At 40.0% G+C, this 22,451-nt stretch overlaps 1 long non-coding RNA gene across 8 annotated transcripts in view; it reads left to right on the top strand.

The window, feature by feature from the left end:
* Window positions 1-22,451, top strand: part of LOC108391860 (uncharacterized) — a 109,652-nt gene that overhangs the window by 26,641 nt on the left and 60,560 nt on the right. For 7 of the 8 annotated variants that reach the window (XR_012125467.1, XR_012125468.1, XR_012125463.1 and 4 more), the window contains one exon: window positions 5,925-5,960. The exons of the other annotated variant lie outside the window; for it this stretch is intronic. This is a non-coding gene — a long non-coding RNA (uncharacterized lncRNA). The remainder of the gene's footprint in view (window positions 1-5,924; window positions 5,961-22,451) is intronic. 8 annotated transcript variants of the gene reach the window in all.

The raw sequence follows: 22,451 nt of genomic DNA, 5'->3' as shown, positions 1-22,451 counted from the left end.
GCCCAGGGGCTGCCACATGGGAAGTGTAGATATGGAACATTTCCAGCATATGGCCCTGGCATGGCATTAACTTAAGATATCTAATTATTAAGTGATTATAGGATCAACTTCATGCCCAAAGGCATGGCAGGAAATGTGATTTCACGAGAGGATAAATAAGTGCTAATGGAGGAGCTGGACAGTCACTGAAAACAGCCAAGACTGATTCACACTTGACCTTGACCGGGCCTGAGGTTTTATTAGACATGAACTTCTCTGCCCTTCCAGGATGCTCAGGACTGATCACAACACAGCCAGACTTCCCCAAATTAGTCATTTCCTTTTCCATTATTACCTGAACTCAACACTGAAGCCTCCACTGAAGCAATAGAGCTGTACTATTACTACCTTTCATACAAATCACTTATGGATATTTCTTTATGAGATGTCAATTCAGCCCATCTATAAGCTCTATAGACAATTCCCATTGAATATAGTCAAAAATATCAAGTAGGTATATTTTCCATATTCTCCAGAAGAAAATTCTTTCCATCAAACTCTGAACATCATTTGGGTTAACAGTTAATATATTACTATAGCCTAGCATTTTTGTTTTAATGCTGAAATCTTTTAATCTTGTGTGTAGAGTAAATGGAAAATAGGGCATGGGATCCATGAGTCTTCCTTCATTTTGTTTGCTGTTCTAGCTCATTTGTCATGCATTGTCTAGCATGCATGCATTGTCTAGCATGATTTTCATATGTGACAACCATTAATATTACACTTTAATTGAATCTCACTTTTACTTTTTTTAAATCACTTTTACTGATTTTTAAAAACCTTCTGAATTAATTTGCCTTGGCATTCAAAGGTAGAATATTTTGGCTCTCATAGTAATTACATGTATAAGAGATGAAGTCATCTGCTGGTTTTAAGGGCTTTTAAATTGAAAATAATTTCCATATGGCTGAGTTAGGCATGATCTCCACACATAAAGATCCATACAGCTGAAATTACGTGTACATGCCTTTAGATAAAATGGAGAGATATGAAAATTTTACTACCACCAACATGAAAATTAGCAAGGGTGGATCACCTTTCCAGAATATCTGAAAGCAAATTTCTAATATGAAGACATTAACAATCAAGAGTTGGATTTAAAAGTAAAAAGAAAAACACCTAAAATGTATTAGCACTTACTATGTGCTAGATACCGTATTCAGTGCTTTATATATTATCAAATTAGGAGTTGGCAAGCTTTCTCTCTAAAAAACTGGATAGTAAATGTGTCAGACCGTGTGATCACACGGTCTTTGTCACAACTACTCAGATCTGCATTGTAGCACTGAAATAGCCAGAGACAACACTGAAAACATGCTGATGGTTGTATTTCAATGAGGTTTCATTTACAAGAACAGTTAGCACGCCCCGATTTGGGCCGCAGATTCCCAATCTTTAATGTTCCTTACAAACTAGTTCCTCCTTACATTGATGAATGAAACCACTCTCCAACCTTTCATCGAAACCAGAAATCAGGGGCCTCCTTGACTCTTCCTTTGGGCATGAAGTTGATCCTATAATCGCTTAATAATTAGATATCTTAAGTTAACACATTCCCTTGAAATAAAGACCACGTTTCTCCAGACTCATTTGTAGATGGGTAACCGTCACCATGTTCTGAGATCAAGTAAGAAGTAGGCAGAAGTCTCATGTGTGACTTCCAGAAGTATTCGTAGCGGAGGGATGCACTGCCCTGTTTTTCCCTTTTTCTTTCCCTGATGCGTGGAGACGAGACAGGATGCCCACATCTGGAGGAGCCGTCCTGGATCTTAGAAGGGAATGTGCATGTCTGAGGATGGACAGCAGGATCCGATCGAGGAGTCTTGGTCATGGATGAGTTTGAGAATTTGCCTTACCAGCCTGCAGCCTGGGACTGGGCGCAAATGAATTTCATTTGTAAGGAAAAAAAAAAAAACAACGAAAGGAAGAAAAAGAAACATACACATACCGAAACACACATGCACCCACACTTCTTTTTAAAGCCACTCTTACTGCTTTTTCTCTAACGTCAACAATTCTCTATCCACAAAAAATTCCTTCTGAAAAACAAATCTGACCATTTCCTTCTTCCCATTCAACTCTCCAGTGATTCTTGTTTGTCTCTGGGATGAAGTCCTAACTATTTAGCAAAGCATACAAGGCTGCTTCATTCTGACCTTATTTATGTTGACCAGACCTCCTCCATTGCGGATAGAACTAGTGACAATTAGGGTGGTATTTGCTCCTCCTGGGCTGGCTTCCTGTCAGATTTCCCAGTAAAGAATTCAGCTAGCTCTGTGTCTCAAGACATCATCGAGAGAGGAATTTAAATTAAAGCTAATAGTTATTAAACTGGTTTTATTGTCGAGGTTTGCAAGCTTTCTATAGATAAGCTCATTTAATGCTCAGAACAACTCTGTGAGATAAAATTATTGTCCACACTCTATAGAAAGAGACTGCGGTACAGAGAGGCTGAGTTGAATTTCCCAGGGTTACCTGCTAGTATAGTATTAGGGCCAGGGTTTAACTCCACGCAATCTAATGCCAGAAGCTGCTTAACTGCTGTGTGGAATGCTGCCTACTAGAGCTGTAGAAGCTTCATTCTGAGAGACCCCAAGGTTTTCCAGGGCTCTATCTTTCCTTCCCCTAACTGTTCTCAGAGGCAGAAGCCTGTGCAGTTCCCAACTTTCTCAGCATAACTTCAGTAACAGTGGGGGAGGGGAGCTGTTTTGTGATTAACTTCTTTGCTCCTAAGTCATTAGAAGTATGAGGTCATTTCTGGTTGACTCAGATATTTTACATAGTTCTAGGAAACATCCAGAACTAATTATAATGTACCTTTATAGTTCATACCTACTACAAAATGCAAGTTCATCTATAGTGTAGTAACACTGAGCTTCAATATATTTTCAGTTAACTTTTACTTTTCCAAGTTGAACTAAATCATGGCAACCAACATTTATTAGGAATTTCCTCATCTAATAGCAAAGTGTTAACTCATGCATTTCAACCGGGTGAAAGAGGGGGAATTTGTTTTGTGTAAACGCTCAGAAAACCAGAAATATTTTAATCAAATCTTGGGTTCTGTAACCTTCATATTATTTTTATGCCTAAGCATGCCTAAGCAAGCAAGATTAGGGACAAAGGAAAGAGAATTAAGATTGGAGGACATTTTCTGAATTCCTTCCTCAATAATTCTTTGGAAATGCCCAGGGCCTCTTATTTTTTACTATGTCCACTGATGTGCCAAGTCACAGAATCTCATTAGACTAGTTCTTGGTGTCAAAAGTTGAAATTCTATCAATTAATTGTTTGCAGCATTACTAGAATTATTTCACACAGTGTTCTGTGCAAAAGCACTTAAAATATACTGGCAGGGGGTTGCTTCTTTGCTGTTAAGATATTTCAAGGGTATTTTAGATTTGTCCAGTGACCGTCTACTTGTTAATAATGTGAATACATTTAGTTATTTATATCTGGGCTTGTTCCAGAGAGGATTTAAGGTAACTTATTAAGATGTCTATGAAATAGCAAATAAATGAGAACAAAATGAAGTCAGGAAAGTCCAGTGAAAGCAGAGATGAGTCAGGACACAAAAATCACACGATGAAGTCATGCATATTTGCCAGAGGTGTGCCCACAACTTGATTCTAAGTTTCTGCAAACCAACAACAAGAAGAAGGAAACAATACAGGCGGGTGATTCATGTTGTTTATAATATTAAAACTGTTTGGCTGCTGAAGAACAATGATTGATTCTGAGATGAGAATTTTCTCCCATGTGTCTTTCTAGAGAGGATACCACATAATGTCATAAACATCACGTCAATGGTGAATGTAGACACGCGTTGTATAGAGGAGTTTCATGCAATACGCTATAGTTTTGGCTTCTGGCATCTGCCCAAAGCACAATTAAGTAACAGAAGAGTTGCCAGGATGAAAGTGATGGACCACAAACCCATGACTCCCTCATGATCTGGTTCAAGCTAGGGCAGATTAGAGAATTTATAATAATAGTTCACCAACATTTATATCCGTAAGAACCACAAAACACAGAAGATGGATGGTTGTGCTCCTTCCCTAGGTATTTGGGTTTAATTAATCTGGAATGGGACCCGCCAGTCTCTATTTTTAACTCTCCCCTCTCCTCTCTTGCCATGATGTCAGTGTAGAAGGTAGATACACCACGGCAGAAGGAACAGGGACCAAAAGTAACCAGCAGCATTGGTGTGAATTAATGAAAATCTGGGGACATCAGCAAGAAACCATTTCACTTGGAGAGTAACTTCCCTGTAACAACCCTTTGTGGAGTAATGTTAATGCAGACTTAGTGGGCTTCTCTACTATAGAGGGTGTTCTGCTAGAAAATAAGCTTCTGTTTTTTCTCTTCGCAAAGTAAAAATGCCTGATGCATCAACATATGGAGGGGGATGGGAAATCACTCAGGATTAGTGAGTGCCGATTTCTTGCAGGTGATATTCCTTAGATGTGTAGGTGTGGAAAGAGGTCTTTTTGTAATTTCTTCTATGGGATCATGAGCACTTTTCAGAAAATTGTGGCCTAATGGAGTGGATTGTGTGGTGTGGCATCCGGATTCCCACTTCAGGACGGAGGCATTTGATTACCTAGCTGCCAGGAGTGTTCCGTTCTGATTGCTTATGATGAATCTCTCTGCAAGGGTTGTCCTTGTTGTAAATTAGCTCTAATAATATTTGTGCTTATTATTTAAATAACTATTTGCATAAAAATATACTATGTGATCTATGTTATATATAATATGTAGATATGTATAATATATATCAATCAAGCACGCACCCTTGGGGCAGGCAGCATCCCATGGCTAGCTGGGGAGGACATTCAGGGACTGGACAATGCTGAGGGCCTTGCAGCCCCACAGCATCCTTCAGGATTGGCTGAGGGCTTTGTTGGACTTCCGCCACAGTTCAGCTTCTTCCTCCTCCAGCCCTTTGCTCATCACCCCCTACACACATGTGGGTCCTTAGGCAGGTCTCCTGAAACTTCCTACCAACACATCTTCTCAGAATCTATTTCCTGGAAAACCTGACCTAGGACATGTGGGTACAAATCTTTCAGTCTTCACCTCACTGACATTATCCACACTACTTTGCAATTTAATTTTAGTTACCCACCCACCACTCCTTTCCGTATGGTTCTTTTTGTTTTTCTTCTGTGCTGTCCTTGATATTTAAAGGTTCCCTCCTGTGGGTTTCTTTTCTCTGTCCTCACCAGTATTATTAGGATGTATTGGCTTTTTTCTCCATTCTCTTTCTCCGTAAGCCAAAATGCACACATGCAAAGGCAAAGCATGAGGTTTCTGTGATCCAAGGCCTTTGAGAAATTCTGACTTAAACAGGTAGAAGTTATTACAGGAGTTCTCAGTTTAAAATGTTTCCACAACATACAATTAATCATTTCAAAGTGTACAATTTAATGGCATTTAGTACATTTACAATGTTGTACAAACACCACCTCTATCTAGTTCCACATCTCTAAGAGGAAATCCTGCACCTATTTCACAGTTACCTCCCATTACCCTTCCTCCCAGCTCCTCGCAACCACTGATCTGCTTTTTGTCTCTACAGATTTACCTAGTCTGGATATTTCAAATAAATGTTATCATATAGCATAATATGTGGCCTTCTTTCTGTGTCTGACCTCTTTCATTTAGCACTGTGTTTTGAGGCTTAAGCCCATTACAGCATGTATCTGTACATCATTCCTTTTTCATGGCCAACTGATATTCCTTTGTAAGGATTTTCCATTTGTTTATCTGTTCATCAGCTGTGGACACAGGCAGTTTTCATCTTTTGGTTATTGTGAATAGCATTGAATGGTGAATATTTGTGTACAAATTTTTGTTTGAATACCTATTTTCATTTCTTCTAGGTGCATACATACCATGGAGTGGACTTGATACATCAGGTGATAATCCTGTTTAATTTTTTGAGGAACCCAAGCCCTTTTTAAAAAGCATAATGGTGCTAGTGTACTCAGGAATCATACACTTTGAAAAGCTTTCTGTACTAATTAATGTTAAGATGTTAGTGGTTAATTATGAGTTAATGTGTTTTGACCTTTAGAATTATTTGATGCTTCAGGAAACTTTAATGGAAAGCCTTGAATTTGCAGTTATGGACTCTCAGGGTCCAGATCTACAAGGTGGAGATATTTATGAGAAAAGATGTCTTTTAGCAGTCCTGATCACATCACGTCATGCTGTGGGCTCCTTATTCCTCTTAGGTTTTGTAATACTTTTCCCTTAAGGAATTAAGGGGATATTAATGGTCACTTGAAGACAATGTAAATTTCATCTGTATTGTAAATACTTGTGGGTGCTCTATTGAATATGGGTTGACTGTTCTGATGTGACTAATTCAGCCTGAAAGTAGTTATGAAAACCAAATGGAAATAAAAGAATAAGAAATTTAATATAAGTTGTTCCATTTTTGAACTCTTAATTTGTCTTTGTCTTACCCTTATTCTGAAAAAAATTTTAGAGGGGGAGAAAACAATTTTGGTTTTATATTTTTCTGTTGTGCTTAGATATTGATAAAAGTACATTTCTTTAAGTCTTGTGAGTACTTTGGGAAACCAAAATATAAATCTTGCCATGATACACAAAAATTAGCTTTAATAATATTTGTGCTTATTATTTAAATAACTATTTGCATAAACATATACTATGTGATATATGTTATATATAATATGTAGATATGTATAATATATATAACATGTATACATTACATGTAATATACTGTATATTGCATATAATATATAATATGTATACATTACATGTAATATACTGTATATTGCATATGGTATTTTCATATATACATATTTGGATCTAATATATGGTATATATTTTATTTGTAAATATATCTTTTTAAATCTCAAGGAATAATTTTGCTCATTTAGAGGTCAGGCAGAAACAACTTGACTCCATTGTGATGTAGCATTATGTACCTTATAAATCCTGGTCTGTGTATGAATCTCATCAAGTGTTGCATTTTTATGGCAGACCAGACAGATATGGAAGATTTCTTATTCTACTTTGAACATACAGAAATTCTGAATAAATACTTTTTTCCCTAAAGGTAAATGGTCAGTGCATGTGACTCTTTCAACCACATAATCAAAACAAAGAATGGGGGAGGCGGAGCCAAGATGGCGGCGTGAGTAGAGCAGTGGAAATCTCCTCCCAAAAACACATAGAGCTATGAAAATATAATAAAGAAAAATCTTCCTAAAATAGAGACCACAGGACACAGGACAACATCCAGACCACATCCACACCTGCAAGAACCCAGCGCCTTGTGAAGGGGGTAAGATACAAGCCCCGGCCCGGCGGGACCCGAGCGCCCCTCCCCCCGGCTCCCGGCGGGTGGAGAGAAACCGGAGCGGTTTTTTTTTTGGCGAGCGCTTTTTGGAAGCCTTAGAGGGACGGGCCCCCGTTGCTGGGGAGGCAGGGTGGCGGGACCGGTGAGGAGGTGCCTGGGAACGGCGCCGGAGGACAAAGAATATCCCGCGTTTCTCCCTGCGAGACCTGGGGGCGGGTGCCTGAGACCGGTGCCTGAGGACGGAGGAGGTCGCGCGTTTTTCCCCTTTTTTTTTTTCTCTTTTGGGCGAGCGCTTTTTGGAAGCCTTGAAGGGACGGGGACCCCAGTGCTAGGGAGGCACGGTGGCGGGACTGGTGAGCGGGTGGCTGGGACCGGCGCCTGAGGACAAAGAATATCCCCCGTTTTTCCCTGCGGGACCGGTGGGCGGGTGCCTGAGACCGGCACTTGAGGACAGAGGAAATCGCGCGTTTTTCCCCCTTTTTTTTTTCTCTTTTCTGCGAGTGCTTTTTGGAAGCCTAAAAGGGACAGGGACCCCGGTGCTAGGGAGGCAGGGCGGCGGGACTGGTGAGCGGGTGCCTGGGACCGGCACCTGAGGACAAAGAATATCCCGCATTTTTCCCTGTGGGACCGGTGGGTGGGTGCCTGAGACCAGCACCTGAGGACGGAAGAAATCGCGCGTTTTTCCCCTTTTTTTTCTCTCTTTTTGCATAGTGCTTTTTGGAAGCCTTGAAGGGACAGGGACCCCGGTGCTAGGGAGGCAGGGCGGCGGGACTGGTGAGCGGGTGCGTGGGACCAGTGCCAGAGGACAAAGAATATTGAGCGTTCCTTCCCTGCGGGACCGGTGGGTGGGTGCTTTTTGGAAGCCTTGAAAGGACAGGGACCCTGGTGCTAGGGAGACAGGGCAGCAGGACCAGTGAGCGGGTGCCTGGGACCGGCACCTGAGGACAAAAAAAAAAAAAAAAAAAAAAATCGCTTGTTTTTTCCTTTTTTTTTCCTTTTTTTTTTTTTCTCTTTCTTTCTGTTCCCTCTCTCATTGTTGCTGTTGTTGTTTTGGTTTGGAGAGTGCTTTTTGGAAATCTTAAAGGGGCAGGACAGGTCACTTAGACCAGAAGCAGGGAATCTGGGGATCTCTGGGCACTCTAACCCCCTGGGCAGCAGGGAGCACAGAGGCCCCTTACGGAGATAAATAGTCTCCTGGCTGCTCCCCCTCCAACGGGGCTCCACCATTTTGGAGGAACAGCCCCAGCCAGGCCAAGCCCACAGCAACAGCGGAGATAAACCCCAAAGCAACTGGGCAGGAAGCAGAAGCCCTGTCTGCGCACAGCTGCCCAGCGCAAGCCACTAGAGGTCGCTATTCTCCCAGGAAAAGGCTACAAACCAACAAGAAGGGAAGCTCTTCCAGCGGTCACTTGTACCAGCTCTGCAAACTATCTCTATCACCATGAAAAGGCAAAACTACAGGCAGACAAAGATCACAGAGACAACACCTGAGAAGGAGACAGACCTAACTAGTCCTCCTGAAAAAGAATTCAAAATAAAAATCATGAACATGCTGACAGAGATGCAGAAAAAAATGCAAGAGCAATGGGATGAGATGCAGAGAAAAATGCAAGAGCAGTGGGATGAGATGCAGAGAAAAATGCAAGAGCAGTGGGATGAAGTCCGGAAGGAGATCACAGATGTCAGGAAAGAGATCACAGAAGTGAAACAATCCCTGGAAGGATTTATAAGCAGAATGGATAAGATGCAAGAGGCCATTGAAGGAATAGAAGCCAGAGAACAGGAACGTATAGAAGCTGACAGAGAGAGAGATAAAAGGATCTCCAGGAATGAAACAACACTAAGAGAAATATGTGACCAATACAAAAGGAAAAACATTCGTATTATAGGGATACCAGAAGAGGAAGAAAGAGGAAAAGGGATAGAAAGTGTCTTTGAAGAAATAATTGCTGAAAACTTCCCCAAACTGGGGGAGGAAATAATTGAACAGACCATGGAATTATACAGAACCCCCAACAGAAAGGATCCAAGGAGGACAACACCAAGACACATAATAATTAAAATGGCAAGGATCAAGGACAAGGAAAGAGTTTTAAAGGCAGCTAGAGAGAAAAAGGTCACCTATAAAGGAAAACCAATCAGGCTAACATCAGACTTCTCAACAGAAACCCTACAGGCCAGAAGAGAATGGCATGATATACTTAATGCAATGAAACAGAAGGGCCTTGAACCAAGGATACTGTATCCAGCACGACTATCATTTAAATATGATGGTGGGATCAAACAATTCCCAGACAAGCAAAAGCTGAGGGAATTTGCTTCCCACAAACCACCTCTACAGGGCATCCTACAGGGACTGCTCTAGATGGGAGCACCCCTAAAAAGAGCACAGAACAAAACACACAACATATGAAGAATGGAGGAGGAGGAGTAAGAAGGGAGAGAAGAAAAGACTCTCCAGACAGTGTATATAACAGCTCAATAAGCGAGCTAAGTTAGGCAGTAAGATACTAAAGAAGCTAACCTTGAACCTTTGGTAACCACGAATCTAAAGCCTGCAATGGCAATAAGTACATATCTTTCAATAGTCACCCTAAATGTAAATGGACTTAATGCACCAATCAAAAGACATAGAGTAATAGAATGGATAAAAAAGCAAGACCCATCTATATGCTGCTTACAAGAAACTCACCTTAAACCCAAAGATAAGCATAGACTAAAAGTCAAGGGATGGAAAAACATATTTCAGGCAAACAACAGTGAGAAGAAAGCAGGGGTTGCAGTACTAATATCAGACAAAATAGACTTCAAAACAAAGAAAGTAACAAGAGATAAAGAAGGCCACTACATAATGATAAAGGGCTTAGTCCAACAAGAGGATATAACCATTCTAAATATATATGCACCCAATACAGGAGCACCAGCATATGTGAAGCAAATACTAACAGAACTAAAGAGGGAAATAGACTGCAATGCATTCATTGTAGGAGACTTCAACACACCACTCACCCCAAAGGATAGATCCACCGGGCAGAAAATAAGTAAAGACACACAGGCACTGAACAACACACTAGAACAGATGGACCTAATAGACATCTATAGAACTTTACATCCAAAAGCAACAGGATATACATTCTTCTCAAGTGCACATGGAACATTCTCCAGAATAGACCACATACTAGCTCACAAAAAGAGCCTCAGTAAATTCCACAATATTGAAATTCTACCAACCAATTTTTCAGACCACAAAGGTATGAAAGTAGAAATAAATTCTACAAAGAAAACAAAAAGGCTCACAAACACATGGAGGCTTAACAACATGCTACTAAATAATCAATGGATCAATGAACAAATCAAAATAGAGATCAAGGAATATATAGAAACAAATGACAACAACAACACTAAGCCCCAACTTCTGTGGGATGCAGCGAAAGCAGTCTTAAGAGGAAAGTATATAGCAATCCAGGCACACTTGAAGAAGGAAGAACAATCCCAAATGAATAGTCTAACATCACAATTATTAAAACTGGAAAAAGAAGAACAAATGAGGCCTAAAGTCAGCAGAAGGAGGGACATAATAAAGATCAGAGAAGAAATAAACAAAATTGAGAAGAATAAAACAATAGCAAAAATCAACGAAACCAAGAGCTGGTTCTTTGAGAAAATAAACAAAATAGATAAGCCTCTAGCCCAACTTATTAAGAGAAAAAGAGAGTCAACACAAATCAACATAATCAGAAATGAGAATGGAAAAATCACGACAGACTCCACAGAAATACAAAGAATTATTAAAGACTACTATGAAAACCTATATGCCAACAAGCTGGAAAACCTAGAAGAAATGGACAACTTCCTAGAAAAATACAACCTCCCAAGACTGACCAAGGAAGAAACACAAAAGTTAAACAAACCAATTACAAGCAAAGAAATTGAAACAGTAATCAAAAAACTACCCAAGAACAAAACCCCGGGGCCGGACGGATTTACCTCGGAATTTTATCAGACACACAGAGAAGACATAATACCCATTCTCCTTAAAGTGTTCCACAAAATAGAAGAAGAGGGAATACTCCCAAACTCATTCTATGAAGCCAACATCACCCTAATACCAAAACCAGGAAAAGACCCCACCAAAAAAGAAAATTACAGACCAATATCCCTGATGAATGTAGATGCAAAAATACTCAATAAAATATTAGCAAACAGAATTCAACAGTATATCAAAAGGATCATACACCATGACCAAGTGGGGTTCATCCCAGGGATGCAAGGATGGTACAACATTCGAAAATCCATCAACATCATCCACCACATCAACAAAAAGAAAGACAAAAACCACATGATCATCTCCATAGATGCTGAAAAAGCATTTGACAAAATTCAACATCCATTCATGATAAAAACTCTCAGCAAAATGGGAATAGAGGGCAAGTACCTCAACATAATAAAGGCCATATATGATAAACCCACAGCCAGCATTATACTGAACAGCGAGAAGCTGAAAGCATTTCCACTGAGATCGGGAACCAGACAGGGATGCCCACTCTCCCCACTGTTATTCAACATAGTACTGGAGGTCCTAGCCACGGCAATCAGACAAAACAAAGAAATACAAGGAATCCAGATTGGTAAAGAAGAAGTTAAACTGTCACTATTTGCAGATGATATGATACTGTACATAAAAAACCCTAAAGACTCCACTCCAAAACTACTAGAACTGATATCGGAATACAGCAAAGTTGCAGGATACAAAATCAACACACAGAAATCTGTAGCTTTCCTATACACTAACAACGAATCAATAGAAAGAGAAATCAGGAAAACAATTCCATTCACCATTGCATCAAAAAGAATAAAATACCTAGGAATAAACCTAACCAAGGAAGTGAAAGACTTATACTCTGAAAACTACAAGTCACTCTTAAGAGAAATTAAAGGGGACACTAATAAATGGAAACTCATCCCATGCTCATGGCTAGGAAGAATTAATATTGTCAAAATGGCCATCCTGCCGAAAGCAATATACAAATTTGATGCAATCCCTCTCAAATTACCAGCAACATTCTTCAATGAATTGGAACAAATAATTCAAAAATTCATATGGAAACACCAAAGACCCCGAATAGCCAAAGCAATCCTGAAAAAGAAGAATAAAGTAGGGGGGATCTCACTCCCCAACTTCAAGCTCTACTACAAAGCCATAGTAATCAAGACAATTTGGTACTGGCACAAGAACAGAGCCACAGACCAGTGGAACAGATTAGAGACCCCAGAAATTAACCCAAACATATATGGTCAATTAATATTTGATAAAGGAGCCATGGACATACAATGGCAAAATGACAGTCTCTTCAACAGATGGTGCTGGCAAAACTGGACAGCTACATGTAGGAGAATGAAACTGGACCATTGTCTAACCCCATATACAAAGGTAAACTCAAAATGGATCAAAGACCTGAATGTAAGTCACGAAACCATTAAACTCTTGGAAAAAAACATAGGCAAAAACCTCTTAGACATAAACATGAGTGATCTCTTCTTGAACATATCTCCCCGGGCAAGGAAAACAACAGCAAAAATGAGCAAGTGGGACTACATTAAGCTGAAAAGCTTCTGTACAGCGAAAGACACCATCAATAGAACAAAAAGGAACCCTACAGTATGGGAGAATATATTTGAAAATGACAGATCTGATAAAGGCTTGACGTCCAGAATATATAAAGAGCTCACACGCCTCAACAAACAAAAAACAAATAACCCAATTAAAAAATGGGCAGAGGAACTGAACAGACAGTTCTCCAAAAAAGAAATACAGATGGCCAAGAGACACATGAAAAGATGCTCCACATCGCTAATTATCAGAGAAATGCAAATTAAAACTACAATGAGGTATCACCTCACACCAGTAAGGATAGCTGCCATCCAAAAGACAAACAACAACAAATGTTGGCGAGGCTGTGGAGAAAGGGGAACCCTCCTACACTGCTGGTGGGAATGTAAATTAGTTCAACCATTGTGGAAAGCAGTATGGAGGTGCATCAAAATGCTCAAAACAGACCTACCATTTGACCCAGGAATTCCACTCCTAGGAATTTACCCTAAGAACGCAGCAATCAAGTTTGAGAAAGACAGATGCACTCCTATGTTTATTGCAGCACTATTTACAATAGCCAAGAATTGGAAGCAACCTAAATGTCCATCTGTAGATGAATGGATAAAGAAGATGTGGTACATATACACAATGGAATACTACTCAGCCATAAGAAGTGGAAAAATCCAACCATTTGCAGCAACATGGATGGAGCTGGAGAGTATTATGCTCAGTGAAATAAGCCAAGCGGAGAAAGAGAAATACCAAATGATTTCACTCATCTGAGGAGTATAGGAACAAAGGAAAAACTGAAGGAACAAAACAGCAGCAGAATTACAGAACCCAAAAATGGACTAACAGGTACCAAAGGGAAAGGAACTGGGGAGGATGGGTGGGCAGGGAGGGATAAGGTGGGGGAAGAAGAAGGGGGGTATTAAGATTAGCATGCATGGGGGGGAGGGAGAAAGGGGAGGGTGGGCTACACAACACAGAGAGGACAAGTAGTGACTCTACCACATTTTGCTAAGCTGATGGACAGTAACCGTAATGGGGTTGTTAGGGGGGACCTGATATAGGGGAGAGCATAGTAAACATAGTATTCTTCATGTAAGGGTAGATTAAAAATTTAAAAAAAAAAAAAAAAAGAAAGAAAGAAAGAAAGAAAGAAAAGGGGATTACTCGTTAACAGGATAAAACTATTGGTAAATCAAAGATCAACGCATGCTTTAAATATCCTTAATGTTGATCACTTAAAGGGTGTCAGATGATCAGCTATGGAGGTACTCTTTTCTGATAATATTCCTTTCTCTTAATTAAAAAAAAAAAAAAAAAAAGCAGTTACTGTGTGCTGACCTCCAATGAGTTCTGCACAGTGGTATAGAGGGCATGTCAAAGTGTGGGCAAAGGGTCTGTTTGTTTCTACGCAGAAGATCAAGGCCTAGCTTGGATACCCAGAAAATGAAATAAGATACGATATGAGGAGGAGCTTCCGGCATCAGCACTCTCTGGAGGACTCGTGCCGGGGGATGATCATCAAAAAGCCTCCCCAGGGATCCGGACGATGCTGCGGTTGTGGCTGCATCCAGCCCACCGTCTCCTGGACTTGCCATAAGAAGGAGGAGGGAGATGTCTAGGCTGGCATGTGCATACAGTGAGACAACGAATTTGACTGGATCTGTACTGTTGGAACTCAACCAGGAGTTGGGAGGGGTGCAAGTTGTAGCACCCCAAAATCTCATGACTATAGACTATCTATGGTTAAAAGAACATATGGGATGCGAACAGATCCCAGAAATGGGCTGCTTTAATTTGTCTGATGGTTCAAGTACAGTTGGAAAATATCCATCATATTATAGATAAATTTTCACAAATGCCTAGGGTGCCTAAATGGTTTTCTTGGCTTCACTGGAGATGGCTGGTAATTATAGATTTGCTTTGTTTATGTCACCGTATTCCTATTATGTTAATATGTGTGTGCAAATTAGTTAGTAGTTTAAAACCTATACATACTTAAGGTACTATACAAGAAGATATGTCAAAGAAATAATCAATCCTCCCAAGTTTCCTTCATATGCTACATCTATAGCTTTTCTTCTTCCTTCCTAATTACAAACCTTAAATAGAATTCGTGCCTCATATCGAATTTACCGAGTATCATAATTCCTCCAGGTGGTAAAGATACCTCGAGACAAATGCTGGGCATAGAAGCCACAGGGCATAAATCTGCAAAGAAGTAAAAAGCTAACCTTTGCAAACAATATGGCTTCTCTCTCACTTACCAACTTTACATTTCCCTGTATGGCCCCGGAAGATGACTGGTTAGCCAGAGACGGGTAAGATTCCTCAAGGGAGGAACAACCTAAGACAGGCACAGTCGCAGGGGGGCCATCAGGTGAGAATTTGGGGATCAACAGAGGTGAGGCTCAGAACCTCACCCCCCCTGCTTTGAGAGAAATCTTCTGCATCCGTGGATGTCTTGCTGCCCTTGTCTAGCCTGGATTAATACTTAGTCCATAGGCACACACCTGATCATCTGATCATCTACATTTGCCTTCTTACAGCACTAAACTATGTTTTCTACCTTTATCTTGCATCTACCTACCACTTCAGCATTTTATTAAAAATAAAAATAATAATAATAATAGGAGAAATGTGGGATCAACATATAAATCAAGTACAAAGATCAAATAATTATTCATATTTGACCTGATGGTTTATAGGTCATATTGCATGATCAAAACCGAAAGTTTCTGTGATGAATGCCCTTGTACTGTTCACCATGTAAGAATTTATTCACTCTGTAAGAATTCGTTCACCATGTAAGAACTTGTTCGTTATGCTTCAGAAGATTGGAGACTGACGAGAATTAGGCTTGAGATGGATTAATGATTGTACATTGAGCATTGACCCCCCTATACTGAATTTTATTGTTGTTAACAACCATTTGATCAATAAATATGAGAGATGCCCTCTCAAAAAAAAAAAAAAAAAAAAAAAAAAAAAAAAAAAAAACAAAGAATGGCAAATCTCCAGGTACCAGAACTGAAGAGAGATGTCAAAGGTAGAGTGTGAGAGGGAGTGGAGGCCTTGAAGCCATGTGCCTTTAGGGGATGGTGTTCTCATGTCCTCACGGGAACAGGGGTCAGGTGTTATGATCAGGAAATGACTTTGAAAGTACTGATGAACTGGGCTTAGAAACACTCTGCCCCACACTGATACATAGCACTGGTTTGTGATTCCTTCATTTGTACAGCCATACTTTGCAAATGTGTCTTAAATATTTTATCTAACATTTACAGGTATTGTATATTGGAAATTTTTCCCACGATGTTCTAGGGTATTAATACACATTTGAAACAGCAGTAACAGCAAATATAAATGCATTAAACTTTCCTACTAGAAGACCAAGATTGTCACATTGCATAAATACACACAATTTATTGTGAATCAACTACATCTATATATCAACATGGATAGTTCTTCCTATCATGTTATTAACATGTGAGCCAATCACAGCTCCAGGCATCAACGTGAATCACTCTAAAACAGAATGCATTCTGTATAACTTCATTTAGGTAATGTGAAAAGGCAAGTAGAAGTAATTAACATATTTGTAGAAATCTAGTCATATGTGATGCAAGGTTTAAGAGAAGTAGTAGAATTTCCAAGGTAGTTGTTTTATCTGGGGGAAAGGAGAGGGATCAGAAATCAGTTAGTGGCACATAGGGAGCTTTTAACAGCTGGAAATATTCAGTAAGTTGAATCGTAGGCAGGTGGATGGTCATTTCACTGATTTTCTTTAATTTTACTATTATGTATAACACATAATCCAAATTTTAAAAAAGGGTAAAAAAAAAGCCGATTACAGATTGATACGCATGGTATGATGCCATTTATATAAATTTTAATTGCACAGCATTCACTTTACATTTTTATTGGGTAAATAGATATGTTAGAAAAAGATTTAAAAATGTACTGCAAAGATCAGTGACAAACTCATGATAGTGGCTGTTTTAGAAAAGAGGTTTTGGAAATAAGAATACAAAGGGGACTTTAATAGTTTCTGTAACATTTAACTTTCCTTAAATCAAAAACAAAAATTGAAAGACGAAATCAGAGTAAAAAATTCGCGTAATGGTGAAATAATGATGAGCCCTCAAAACAGTCATTGCTGTGGCGTAATTCCTTTGAATGACAGCTTAGAAAGTAGTTGGATCATCAAATTATGCCTCAAGGTTAATTTTCTATAATATATCAGACTCCATATTGCCAGAGCAGCCTACATCTAAAAAGACTGCATTTCCGGAGGAGGCCAAATTGAGAGGATAAATTATCCCTCACAATTTGGGATATAAATAAATAATCAGAGCAGATATTTAGCCAGTGTGCATGGCAATGTGCAGATGAGCAGACCATGGAAGGTCACTTTTTGTTACTTGGGCAATAAGCCAGCAATGTCTGCTCCACGCCCTTCTCCCAGAGGGAGGGCCTGAACCCAAGCTCAGATTCCTTGGGCACCAGGGACTTCCTCCCCTGCACAGGTGGAACACAGCATCCCATTGTTCCCAAGATTTCCAGGTTCTGGACAGTGAACATTCCCACTCTAAGCCTGGCTTCCAGAAGCCTGTGTGTTCCCCATGGACCAAATTACTTTCACAGCAGCTTGTCTACACTGCAGAGACCCACAGGCAGAAGAGATTCGTGCACTGAATGCAGACTCCCCATGTTTTGGGTCCTGCTGTGCCCTGGTCTAGGCCAGTCTCCACCTACAGGATAATGTGAGGGTTAAGTGAACCCCAGCTGACATGATCCTGGGTCAACTTTCCAAGTCATAACTAATCCTTAGCCTCTGTTGTACTTGTAGAATGTGGCTCAAACTCTATAATGTAGCATCTGGAGACTTGGATGTTCCCCAGTTTGCATAATACAGAGAGGCACTGAGAGAGTAGACATAACCTATAAACATACCATGTAGTTTCAGTTTGTGAAAAAATACAGGGAATTAGCAAAACAAGGAAAATGTTAGCATTTGGGCAGTATGCTTCAAAGAGAAATAAAATATTATTTGATGTTGATGATAGAACAGCAGCCCTCATGACCTGGTCATTTTGCTTCTCTGCAGTGTTTCCATTTGCAGCCTATACTTTATTGTCTCTGTCATTCCCCTGACTCCCTCTGGTTTGGCTGTGACTGCTTGTGCTTCTCTACAGGGATCTCAGGCTCAGAACTCTTAGGAACAGGATCAATTAATTCCCATACAGTTAAAATCCTACTGGGAGGTGTTCTCTTAGCTCAGCAGTGGTGGATTCTCCAAGATTGATTTGTAGTCTAAATAACTATTGTTAGGCTCATATGAACTCAAATATATCAATTTTCACACAAGGGGTAAGACTGGTTTCCCAGTCAAATCAATGGGTGTGGCAGCTCCTTTTAGTGCCCTGCATTCTGTTCCCGTATAGGCAGTGTGACAGTTACGATGCCATGTTATCCAAACTAGGATTCATATGAGAATGAAAGGAGGGAGAAACTGATAACTCTAGTGAAGGGATAAACCAGCATTGTTCTGGCCAAACCAGAATGTACATCTCCTAATTAGAGAAAAAAACTAATAAATAGCTGATTAAGATTGAAGCTATAAACTGGTAGTGAGCCTGGAGTTAGCCATACTTTCTCCGTAAGCTGCATTTTCCTTATATAAATGTGGGCATATGGTTTCCTAGACTGTTCTATGATTCTCACATTTCTCTTCCTTTTTGTAATTATTTCTTCAGTATCTGGCTTCCTTGCTAGGAGCATGAGGGCAGGGTTTTGTCTGCTTTTTTTCCACTGCATGTCTTTGTATTTATCGTAGTGGCTGGCATATAGTTGGCACTCAGTCACCCTTCCTTGGATGAGAGGAAAATAAGTACACACCCAAGCATATCAGGCCATGCAAATATCTGCCTTCTCAGCTAGAAGATTCTGGAGAAAGTCATTCCACACCTTGCTTGCTAATATTGACAGCAGTATAAGTAGATGTTTATGCCATCCAGTCAATGTTTGGAAGAGATACTTTCTCCAACTAATTATGTGAGTTAGTTGTAAATGTTGAGATCAATAATTTCCCTACATTAGCTTGAATAGCACACACACACACACTCACACACACACAGCTTAATCTACACAAATAGGAAATGAGGAGGCCTTGTTTACTAGGTAGGTTAAATCTTGTAGATGCACTCATTTGTCAACTCACTCATCAAATGTTTAGTGCCTACTGTGTGTCCAGGGGCCTTTATAGGTATTGAGGATACATAGACAATACAAAAGAAACACAATTCCTATGAACATAGGGAGAAAGAAACAACAAAAATAGTAAACTAACAAAAATTGATACATACAATTTCTGTATCAAGACAGTGTTTTCAAGAAAAAATACAGCAGATTATAGAGAGCAAAAGGGTTGGGTATGAAAAAAGGCCCTTTGAGAATGTAACATTTAACTCAAAACTTTAGGGATAAGAACTGAGCTATGTAAATAACTGCAGGAAGAAAATTCCAAGGAGAGGAACAGCACGTGCAAAGGCCCTGCAGTAAGCGGTGCTGGGGTATGCAGGGCACTGTAAGGAAGTGTGGTCAGAGTAGAGCAAGAAGAGCACAGTGTCAGGAGATGAAATCAGAGAAGAAGGCAGATACCAGATCAAGTAGAAGATTATGCAACAGAGTGTGCATTGTATCCTGAGAGGATCACATGATTCCATTTAAATTTTAAAATAATACCTTTGTTGGGTGGAGGGATGATAGGCTTAGGGAGACAAGAGAGGAAGACGGAGCAAGCTGGGAGTTGATTGCAATAACCTCTGCAAGAGTGATAGAGAGGCAACTGGCTTTGGGATGCATTGTGAAGGTGGAGCAGACAGATTTGCTGATGGAGTGGATGTGAGATGATAGAAAAATAGACAATGAAGGTGATTCCTAGGGTTTTGCCCTAAACCCCTGAAAGAATAAAGATATGGTGATGCTGCTTGAAATCATAGGGGAATGGGAAGAGGCATGAGCTTGGAGATAGGACTGAGTGGGCATCAAGAGTGTGTCTTGACATGTTGAGTTTTAGATGCTGGTAAATACCTGAGTGGAGATGTCAGGTTGGCTATTAGTTGTACCAATATAGATTTTGCAGGAAAGAACAGCTCTGGTGATGTAATTTTGGTATTCATTAGGCTAAAGAGGCTAACTAAAGCATGGGATCGCATAGAGTTACCTGAGGTAAGAATAAGAAAGTAAAGAGAGAGGGCGAAGCAGTGAGACTTGAGGTTGAGGTCAGGAAGAGGGGGACAGATGAAGAGCTTCTATTTTATGAGTGTGTCTGGGAGAAAGGAGCAAAGCAAGAGAGAAGTGTGTCCTGGGCACCAGGGGAAAACAAACATTTGAAGGAGGAGGAACCAGGGGTCAGTTGTGCCAAATGCTTTTACTTTTTCTGAACTCCATCACTTTTTAACTTCAGTTTGACACTGAAGGTGTACTGAATGGCAACATATACTTCCAAGGCTAGACTTTGCTGTGCAAATAAGTCAAGGGTGTTTTCCTCTGTTCAGAGAAGAGAGGAATCATGATACCTTTTTTTCTCCACCTACTTAAATAATATGTGAAGAGACATTTCCCTCAATTGCAACCAATGAGCAAAGAGTATAGTAAGCCTAGAAGGAAGCTGTGGATCAGTATAATTGACAGAAGAAAGCTAACATTGATACAGATGTTCCAACTGTATATGATTTTCTGAGCAGCTGCAAAGCACCTTCCTTGCATTCTTCACTCTTTAATTTATAGTAGAGCTTTTATTTTCTCGTCCAGAGTCCTACCTAGAATAGTAGGAAAAATTGTCCTTTTCTAGGCAAGAAAAAGGTTGATATGCCTAATTTGGCATGCTTTCTGCAGGCTCACATCATTCTGTGTTTGTTTTGGAGCTAGATGAATTGAATGCCAAGGGTCAGTGTCTGTCATTTGACCTGAGGAAATATAGTAAGTTTTCTGGGTTTTGTTTCCCATTTTCCATAGAAAGGAAAAGATGACAATATATTTGCCTATTACTCTTCAGTTTCAGGCCTTACGATGATAAATGGGGTGGCTAGTACTTCAGAACCCTGTAAGATAATGGATCATTCAAGCTCATGGAATATCAAGCCTTCCTCGCCTAGACATAGTTTTAGGCAACTCAAGTAAGACCTTAAATTTCCAGTGAGTGATGTAGAGACCCCATGGAGAAACTGCCCCCAAATCCGGAAACTGGAGATATCTTTACAGTGCCAATGGCAAAAATAATTCTAGAGGAAAAGGAAAATGAAGCTCTACAGGTGTTCAGTCTGTGCTTCTATCCCTGCACTAGGACATAGATGCATAATTTGGCTCTTTGCCTCATCTCCGCTACAGCTGTGTGATCTTGAACATGCCTGTCAGTCACTCTGAATTTCATTTACTCTGTTTTCTAACACTGGTTTTATAGCCCCATCCTTTCTCCTCTCAGTGCATGTAAAAGTCAAAACCAAAGTTAGATAATGTATGTGTTTTGTAAATGAATAATTACTATGTGAATTCATGATGTCATTTTTTATCATATCTTAAATCCTGAATATCTCAAAGTATTTTATACAGTAATCCTTGTTGGTGTACTTTATTCTCTAAGTTTCGCTGGGTTTAGTTGCCTTTCTTCCAATTCTGACCTTGTACTTGGGTCCCCTTTCTAATTGCTATTCAGTGAATACCTGCCTGAGCCCTCACCCCCCATCAAGATACCTGTGAGGCAGCTTAAACCATTCCTTCACCTGCATCTCAGTGATGACAGAGTCCAGACATTCCATCTCCTTAACACGCCTGAGTTCCTTCCTGCTCGGTCTGTCCTTGTTATGACCCCAAGGTCCATAGTGTCATCACAACTCATAGCCCTGTTCTTCCAACTGCCCTCATCACCCCAGATTCTGATCCTCTAATTCATTCCTCAGACAGAACCTTAGAGTGAGCCTTAAAAACAAAACAAAGCAAAACAATACATAATCCAGAAAGAATCATATCACTACCAAGTTAAAAAACATACAAATAGCTCTTTACTGCTGACACCCTGGGGTGTTGTTTTTTGTTTTTGTTTTTTACTTTGGTATCATTAATCTACAATTACATGAACAACATTATGATTACTAGACTCCCCCCATTATCAAGTCCCCACCACATACCCCATTACAGTCACTGTCCATCAGCAAAGTAAGATGCTATAGAATCACTACTTGTCTTCTCTGTGTTGCACTGTTCTCCTCGTGCTGCCCCCCACACCATGTGTGCTGATCGTAATGCCCCTTTTTCCCACTTATCCCTCCCTTCCCACCCATCCTCCCCAGTCCCTCTCCCTTTGGCAACTGTTAGTCCATTCTTGAGTTCTGTGATTCTGCTGCTGTTTTGTTCCTTCAGTCTATTCTTTGTTCTTATACTCCACAAATGAGTGAAATCATCTGATATTTG

The sequence above is a fragment of the Manis javanica genome, chromosome 15 (genome assembly GCF_040802235.1).
Source record: "Manis javanica isolate MJ-LG chromosome 15, MJ_LKY, whole genome shotgun sequence".
In the NCBI taxonomy this organism is placed as follows: domain Eukaryota; kingdom Metazoa; phylum Chordata; class Mammalia; order Pholidota; family Manidae; genus Manis; species Manis javanica.
Note: the sequence above shows the minus strand (reverse complement) of the source record. Positions and strands in the feature narration are given on the sequence as shown.